The sequence below is a fragment of the Lutjanus erythropterus genome, chromosome 15 (assembly GCF_056507025.1).
Source record: "Lutjanus erythropterus isolate fLutEry1 chromosome 15, fLutEry1.hap2, whole genome shotgun sequence".
NCBI lineage: Eukaryota > Metazoa > Chordata > Actinopteri > Lutjaniformes > Lutjanidae > Lutjanus > Lutjanus erythropterus.
This window is the reverse complement of record NC_139331.1, coordinates 29,079,682-29,089,294: the sequence shown is the minus strand read 5'-3', so window position 1 is coordinate 29,089,294 and position 9,613 is coordinate 29,079,682. Positions and strand designations below refer to the sequence as shown.

Here is a 9,613-nt window from a genome sequence, read left to right as displayed (position 1 = left end):
TTTAATCAAAAGTTTAAAACAGGATAGAACAGTGTGGCAATACTGTGTTTTAGCAGTCAGACTGTGGGGGCCATGTGTGAGGAGAAGTGGAGATGGTCTACAGCAGTGATACACTGTTTTTCCAGGGAGGAGGGACAGATTGGTCAGTTTCGTTCGATGGGATAAATCAGGCAGAAGGCTGATCTTTGCGTGATTGTGTTTCAGGCTGTGCAGAGCGCAGTACGATCAGACGGTGAGCTCTGCAGGGAAAGACAACTGCAAGCATCAGCAGAAGAGAAGCAAAACTTACAGAGAAATGAGGATAAATCTGACACCATAAAATTGTATTTCATACAAAAAGAGCTAAAATATGCTTTTCATTCTGTCCCTGGTTGGAGCAGGTTAACATAAAAATCTGATTTATCTGTAAATCTTTGCAGAGTTAATTTAGTTAATAAGTTCAGTTAATAAGTCAGTTAGTTAGAAAATAAGGAATTTAAAAAAAAAAAAGATGAGTTATGGGCCTGTTAATGTTTATGCATTTTATCTGATAGATCGCATTATTATTAATATTTGTTTATTATCTGGATTCTTTGCAAAAGTGGACCCCAGGCAAAGCAAATTAAGCATCCCTGGCGCACAGCGAGATTTTCACGTCAAGAAAGCACATTAGACCACAGAACCACGACTTGAGAGGATTTTGTCATAAGGAACCCCCTCTGAGGACCCCCACCCCCCCCCCCCACACACACACACAATATTTGGGTTTAAAGATAATAAAGTAATCAAAAATTGGTCTTAGCTCAAATTAAGAAATGACTGTAATTTATAATGATCCTAATTTGATCAATTAATCAATGATCAAACTGGTATCGCTATAAATTACAGTCAATCAAAACGGCCAGCCCTATTTGTTCCCTTGTTCTTCCAGCTAGAGTCTGACCGACATATAGTCTGGCCGATATTTTCATCCCAGTATTGACCAGTCACAGGTATATCAGTCTGTAACAGTACAGGCATATATGTTGATTTTTTTTCACAGAACATAAAGCAGATTGGTTTTATTTCTCAGCTTTCTGTATATATTTCAGGAGTGTAAATCTCAAGATATTGCATCGATTCTTTGGCCAATGATACGATATTTACTGATATCTCAAAATCTGCCAAGATATGACTACAATTCAATTCAGTACCAGATGATATCATATGTGCATTTAATACATTCAATTTCTGTCAGCCCACAAAAACTAAAACTAAATGAACTAACTAATAAAAACTAAATTATGATTCAACGGTTTTATGACTGAACTCCTCCGGACATTTGTGACACAGACATGCCATGGGAATTTCAAAATAAAGGTGTATTTTCATCAAATAGATTTATAGGTCTAGACTGATGTACTGTATTGTTACGCCTCAAGTATATTTGATCTTTTATCTTCATTCAGCTTTAATATATTTCGCTCTGTTTGTGTTTTTGATTAATAGAAATTCATAAATATTAAAAATACAGTTGAAGGTTTACTGCCCTGTTATTTTAGAGAATAAAGTTTACTGTTACACTGTAAAATACCCTGCCTCCTTTATATATCTGTGTCACAACTTGTGACCACTTTTGAGGCATCATCGCAAAAACTGTGTTCATAAAGATAATCTATAATCTGTATAAAGAATATTGGCTGATATATTGATATCTGAAGTTTTTTTTACTCCCTAAAATCCAGCATCAGTCAGGCTTTAGTTTCAACTTGAAATTAGATAAAGGTTAAAACAACCCTAACCCTAACCCTACTTCTTCTTGCTATAAGCCACTCATGGACCCCAGTTTGAAAACCTCTGGTGTAGAGCAGTGGTTCTCAAACTGTGGGGCTGACCCCACTGGTGGGACGGGGATGATCAGGGGAAAAATATGGAGCGAAACTAAGTTGAATAATAAATATTATTTACGTACAGAAAATAAACAAAACAAGAATTTGCTCATGCTACCATATATAAATCACTATCATTTTTTGGTATTTGCTTCTCAAATTATTGTACATGATTGATTAAAAAATGTTTTTTGGGCTTCTGAAGCAGACACGGCAGCAAAAGTTTGAAAAACCACTGCTCTAGAGAGAGTGCGATTAAGCACAAATGCTTTTTTAAATATACTGAGAGCACAGAAATCATGATGTATGTGGCATAAATGTGAACCATTTCACATATATTACTATCTATAATTTATTATGGATTACTTATTAGTGTATGTTGTCATTTCCCTCCACATATAGCGCCATACATTTGCTTCTGCAGCAATGGTCAATACCCATTCATGCAAATAAAGCACACTTGAGCGACAGAGTGTGTGTTTAACATGCAGTACATCTCATTGAGCGCGTAAAACAGGCCACAGAGGATGACCAACCCCTAACACACACACACACACACACACACACACACACACACACACACACACACACACACACGCCTCCATAATCACCACTACTTGTAGCCTAGAAATAGAGGGATGTGGGTCATGGGGGGCCACACTGTGCCAGCCATCACAGCCAAGAAGTAATAACACTAATAATAACATCTATGTAAATTCCTGTCATTTGTTTTTTTGTTTTTTAATACAGACGTTTCTTATATCGCGTGCAGGTCATAAAAGTGCTATTTCGCCTTGACAACAGAAACAAGTGCGATGCATATTTCCCGGCATGCAGCATCCTCATCTTTGATGGTGAAAGCTGAATACATTAAGTGCTGGACATGAGGCCCAACAAGGACTGTAGAGCCTCTGAGAGTCAGACGCCTACTCACTTATTACACTCGGACAAATCCTGCTGTATCCTCCTCTCCTCGCTCCTCTATCCTCTCCTCCTCTGTCCTGTCTCCTAAACCTTTTTATTCAGGGACCCGGAGACCTCTCCGGAACAAAACAGCTTTTAGCGCTACCATCTCTCCCTGCGCTGCTTGTGTTTTCGCAAATAGCTCTCTCTCTCTCTCTCGCTCTCTCTCTCTCACACACACTCTTATTTCTCTTAAAAAAAACTGTCTGTGAAAAGAAATGGAGCTGTCGTAGGAGCTCATCAAGTCATTATCTGATTAATGCCATTTCACAAGCGCTGCTGCTCAAGAGATTGCAAATAATATTCACTCTTTTTAATGTTAATCAATGCAATTTAAAGCTACTACAAGGAGTTTTTAACTGCTTATGACACAATCTTAATTTATCACAGATGCCTAAGTATGACCTGTATAAGTTAAGGAGACTAACAGGAAGAAGACTGGATGTTTCTGTGTAGTTTTTCTTAATGTCTGCCACCGGGTCGAACTCTCCAAAAACAGACAGAATGAGCCTCTGTTTACATTTTTCCAGGCCAAGTTACAGTTAAAAAAAAGAAGCAGGATATTTTTATTTTGATAGTTTTATTCTTGATGTTGCATTTTGTGGTTCTTATGGTGGAAACTGCAAATTTTGTCCACACAGGCCTCCAACATCAAGAAAACATGAAAGTCCCTTGTGGTAGCTTTAAATTCAGGAAAGCTCAGTTTGTTTGTTGATTTTCTGCATTCAATTTGGTCCAAAAATAAGACAAAAGACAAATAAATCTGCAACAATAATAATAATAATTATTATTATTATTATAATATTAATAATAATAATAGAAAGACAGTTGAATCATCGTTGATCTAGATTAATACTGATGGGGAAAAAAATAGGACACTGGCTCGTCTCCACTCCGACATACCATCACCGCTTGTCCGTACTTATTATCACTTAATTGTGGTCAGAATGTGTTTTTAAAAAGTACCTTTATAACACCTCTGGGAGAAATATTGTTTCCATTGCCTCCCTCCTTCTGCTTTTGGGCCCAGCTCTAATAAATATGTCAATAAATTCAGCCATCAGCGCGCAGTGCCAGAGCGCACTATCAGTCTTGGGCATCGAGGTGTGTCGCACTCGACCTAAAAAAAGAGGGGGGAAAGTGAGTTTGAAATAAATACCCCGGGTTGATCCACCTGGAATGGGCCGCGATAAGAGCAGCCAGTGTTAACCAACACGTTTCCTCTACACCTCATCCGAGTCTTCCTTTTCCAAACACGCGTTTCTTTAATGTCCCGGCCCTGTTTTTCCAGCCTGCGTGTGCGCACCGACGGCACCCAGGGGAGCCGAGGCCAAATCAGCCCACAGGCCAGTAAAAAGGGGAGCAGAGGGGGGCCGGGACACCTGCTTTGGAAAAGACACTCCAGACACTAAAAGTTTGCTGACTTCGTTGCAATTCGTTCGTCCTAAAAACACTTGCTTGCGACATGGAAAAGAGACTCGCCTTTTCCTTTCTGGCACCTGACAGAGGAGCATATGGAAAATAAGATTTATCGTTAAGTACTTTAGGATCCTGTTTGTGCAGCAGAGGGTAAAAAAAAAGAAGATTCTGTGAGCAACAAATGAATCCAAAGAGAAAAAGCTGAAAAAAGGAGAAAAGCACGCTGATCTGATAAGAATTGTGCATGAACAACTTTTTCTTTACTGGTTCCAACAAATTACTATTATTAATAATAATAATGACAATAATTGCACATAATTTAGACGTTCGTTCTGAAATAAATTTATAGATAATTTGCTTAATTCGAGGCTTACGCTTTCTGTAATTGCAGAAACGCCTGTAGAGCCAGATGGATTTGACCTGTTTAATCCAGAAATATCGTCAGAGTCGATGAAAAAATTATTCTCTTCTGTAGAGATTAATTTCAGTGGCGCAAAAATCATTATTTCCCAATAACATTAACAAACAATTTGTGTAAACACCTGTTGTAAAGGTCGGAGGCTGAAATATTTGCAGAGCGCTAAAACCTGCAGTGTAATTTTAAGTGTCCAATTTGTAAGAATGCAGGAGGATGAGGGCGAAGCAGTCGTCATCATTTCATAAATCAGAAGCGTCAAACGGGTTTTTCTGTCGGGGAGGATCAGATGTCAGTGTCCGCAGGGTTCAGCCTTACAGGTGGGGAAGTTTCAAAGGGAGAAAAAAAAAAAATCCAACAAATCATTGCAAATATTTTAATTTGGCGCACGTAAAGGTGGATTTTTGTTTTCATTTAGCACCCGTTTTAGTTGACAATCATTTTTTCATGACGGTGCAATCTTTACGCACACGGGGGGATATTTCAGTGGCAGCAGGCTGTGGATGAATCCGAGTGACAGACGTTTCATGATGATATTCGGCTCTTCGCTGAGCGTTTCACAAAGAGACCGTTTAGCTCCGCTCAGATATTGGCTTCCCTGGATAATCTGAATTCCAAAGCAAAGCTCGGAGCCTCTGCGCCGCTTTTTTTTTTGCTTGTTCATAAATCAGACTTTTGCTGCTGCAACCAATGAGGAAACTGTGCACGTAAAATATCTCTACATGCCACTTTGAACCTCCAATACCCAAGTGACCCACCACTGAAGCTGTAGTAGAAAAAAAAACAGACTGATGTTTAAAATATAAAGACATATTAAAAGATCAAATTACACAGTTGTTAATCAATAAAAATGACTGCGCTTGACGGCATGTTAATGCGCTTTAATAGACTCTGAAACACAATTGAAACATGCATTAACATAAGCGTTTAAAAAAGTAGTTTGGATTGTGAAAAAAACACGCTTCGTTTGGGATTTTACTGCCACAAGCAAGACTGAAAACATTTGCATTATAATTGCACAAAATTTACATCTCATTTAATGTTGCATTCACCATAAAAACTACTTTTATGCTTAAATGTAATAAACAAATCTACAAACAGGTGACAGTGTCACTGGTGGCCAAACAATCAACTTATTTTATATATTTTCTTATCGTGAAATTGTTCTTATTCTGATTTTTGACACTTTATTCGAAATCTATTTGAATAAATCAGCAGTTATAATAAAAACTTTCACATTTAAGACTTTTACATGAGAATAATTAACATAATAAGATGTAAACTATGTGTTTTATTGTGGCTTATATGTAAAATGTCAAAGTGCGTAACGATTCTTACTCGCGCAGTCGGTGATTTTGGGAAGAAACAGATTAGTAAGAGTGGTATTTCCTTTTTTTCCTCCCTCTCTCTCAAGTCCCCATTCTCTGGTCAAGTTCAGTGCGTTGTTCTCCGGACCGGACGGACGCTTCTTATTGGTAGGTTGCGACAGTTACATCACGCCGCTCATGACGCGCACGTCTTCCTGTTTCCTTCAGCCGCGTCTTAAAGTGAATCTTTAGTGGCGGAGGAAGCGCTCCGGCAGCATCCAGTCCTCTGCATCCATCCAGTGCGCCTCGGAGACGCACACACACACACACACACACACACGCACACACAGTCTCTCTCTCTCTCTCTGTCTCTTGCACTCTCTCTATGTCTCTCACTCTTTCGGTCACAGCAGAGGATAGAGGGAGAGACCGACGCGCATGAAGAGCTCTTTTCATCTTTTTTCATATTTTGTTCCTTTCGCTTGCGTCGCTGCTGACTTTACTCCAGCTCTTCCTTCTTCTTCTCTGTCAAAGTGTTACATCCCGGCAACATCCAGCGCGCAGATTCTCCCCTTTTTTGTCGCCGTAGGAGTTCAGGTTGTCCCCCTCTTCATCTAAAGGGTAAGTAACCTTGTCCTCGGATACCTCCCCTCTCTTGTTCTGCCTCGCCTGCCTGCCTGCCTGCCTGCCTGCGCGCGGTGGGCGGAAAAAAAAAAATAAACAAACATCATTAACGGGGAAAATTTATTCCGCTGATCAGCAGCTAATCATATCTATAGGGCTTTATTTGCTCTGTTTCGTTCCCCTCTTCTGTCTTGGTTAGTGTGTGGTGAGAGTTGCGTGAGCAGCCGGTGTGTTTTTGGCGAGGATGATTTGCGGACGGTAGCCCAGCCTTCCTCATCAGATCAAGTTGATTTGCAACTTTGCGAAGTAAGTTTGGGAAGCGTGTTTGTCTTTTTTTTTTTTACAACGGGGAAGTGGAGTTGGTGTAAAATACGACTTGTTTATAGATGGAAACTGAGATTTAGCTTTATTTAATGTCTCCGGGCTTTGTCCTGTGGGCGAAATCTTATTTTAACGCCTTTTTATTGGCACAAAATCCTCCGGGCAGTTGCGGGGCTTGTCAGTTCCTCTGTTTTGTGAGTTTGGCCTCTAATTTCTACGGCAGCACTTTTTGGACAGCTGTGAGTAAGCCGGTATATTGTTGTAAGTGTACACAAGTGAGTCTCTCTCAGGTTTTGATATCTTAGTCTGCCTGTCCGTGGTCATGAGCAAAGAAAACTCTCTTTTTCGCACCATTTTACAGCGTTAACGTTGCTCAACTTTAAGTTTAACTCGGAAAAGTTGCAGCAACTGCATATTATTTTAATTAAGGCAAAGTTTCCAACCTGAACTTTCTGTTGCTAACCATCCGAAACGTTTAAACGGTCATTTTAGGGATTTAAATACAATTTAGCCTCAGTTTTCTCATGAAGAAATAGGTTAAAACGATGGCGTGAAGGTCTATGGACGTTGGAGAGGTTATCTACTGCTTGAAATTATTGAAAGGTTTTTTTCGTGTGTGTGTGTGTGTGTGAGAGAGAGAGAGAGAGAAAGAGAATGTGTGCGCATGGGCAATAGGAGACAGGTGCGCCGTCGGAAAAGACAGGTGCTGGTGACTATTTCAAGCTCATTGTTGAGGTCCTGAGGCGATCCAGTCAAGTTTTGTTTTCTTGGAGATGTATCACCTCTTGTCTGAACTGCTGGATATGACTGTCAAGACTTGGGCCAGAGCCATTTATCAAAGGCTTGTGTTTGAGAAGACTGGTGTTACTGCTTCAATAGGGGTCTAGGAGAAAAAAAAAATGTTTTATTACAGGAAATTTCGACTTTTATCGTGTGAGTCAGTTTCACAAAATGTTTTTCAGAGTGAAAACCCAACAAGCCAGACGACACAAAGCCAGCAGTAAAGTTGTGTGTGCGCGCCTGAGTGTGTGTGTGTGTGTCTCAGTGACAAGAAAGAAGCTTTTCTTTATTTAAAAACACACTTTTCACACATGCGGCGATAATGTAAAGATGAGACAATTTCATTCAGTTAGAGCAAACAAATGATCAGCTGAAGAAGGGGTTTTTAAATCTTACTGGAGTTCAGTTTTTCCTGTTGTTTTTACCACTTAAACTGAAACAGAGCCTTCAATTGAGACGTTTCTGAATGGCTTTTGTCTTGGAAAAATTAAACATAGATGCGAGTCATTTTTTGTATGTAAAATTCATTTTTTATAGCTACTTTTCAGAACTAAAAGTCTACCTAAATTAGGGTAACTCCTTGAGTATGTTTGCAACCTGTAAAATTAATAAAGCAAAGAATTCTGTTTGTATTTGTTATATTTTCCTATTTCTTTCCTGAGTCAGTATGAGTCTTAATAAGTGATGTTTTTCTCCAGAGAGTGTAAAAAGAAAAATGTAAATTGTTGCACCACTTTTCCTACTTTTATGCTCTTGAGGAAAACATTGTCAAATTCTAAATTTCCTTACCTCAAACGTATTTTAATTTTTCAAACAGAGGACATACAGATTAAATTGTCTGCGATAATATGTCTAAATTTTAGATTCGATGGCTCTGACTAAAAAAGACACTGCCACCGCTGCTTACATAGCATTATTGATGCAGGCCTGTACTGACAAAACGTTTTGCTTTCAGAGGGGCATTAGGGTTTTTGTAAGAGCGCTTTAAGTTGCTCCTTGCCAGAGTTGACCCCTGTGACCTATTCATTTGAGCAGAATTAACTGCCCTTGCCAGATGAAAAGACAAACAAAAAACACAGAAGTGAGCTCACGCTGGCACCAAAATCAATAGGCCTATTTTGTGTTTCTTTTATGTGTCACTCTGCCCATTGCTTAAGATATGATGGCCATATTGATTAATGCAGACACAGGAGTCGCATTTTAAAATCGCGCAATGTACAAACACCGTTTTAAAATGAGAATATTTTGTAGAACTCAATCGATCACGCTCACTTACTAAACAGGATTCAGCAAAGTGTATTATAAAGACACATACAATATGCATATACACCACATTTTTTTTTAACCCTTAACCCTATTTCTTTTTATTTTATATTGTGAATTAATTGCTCCTATGTTGGCTCACAGCGAACAAAAATGGAAATGAGGACAAGTACTTAAGTAATTATCATAATTTTATGCAGCTTTGTGTTCCGTGGGAACTGGTTCAGTGTCGCGCGGCGTGTAACAGGGGACAGGATAAAATGTAGGACTTTGCCCTGGAATGTCGAGCCAAGGCCTAATTCCGACCCCATCTTGCCTGTTCTCTTTACCCCTCTGTCACTGATCCTTACTGCCTAAATCTAACCGCGGACGCCCCCGTCCTTGTGGAAACATATTAAGAGGGAGAAACAACTGGCGACTATGATTGTTTCAGTCTAAAAAATCTTTAAAGGTAGAGAGTATTTGTCCAAGCTGTTCATAAATGCACCGGAAAGATATTTAATTGTTGAGTCTCATTTCCAGGACGTCAGTACCAACCTTTTGGGCTGGTAAAGCATCCGAAGCACAGCAAAATAATGAGAAAAATAAGGAAATACAGGCAGAGGGCAGTGGGTGATGATTTAAAGAGATTATGATTATATGAGGCTATACACAGTCGCTTTTTCTTTCTCAGG

The 9,613-nt window shown here is 39.3% G+C and overlaps 1 protein-coding gene across 1 annotated transcript in view; it reads left to right on the top strand.

The window, feature by feature from the left end:
* Window positions 1-4,989: 4,989 nt before the first annotated feature.
* LOC146314596 (prospero homeobox protein 1-like) overlaps window positions 4,990-9,613 on the top strand; it is a 49,718-nt gene continuing 45,094 nt past the window's right edge. The window contains exon 1 of the mRNA XM_084737170.1: window positions 4,990-6,572. The gene's annotated coding sequence lies outside the window, so the exon portion shown is untranslated. The remainder of the gene's footprint in view (window positions 6,573-9,613) is intronic.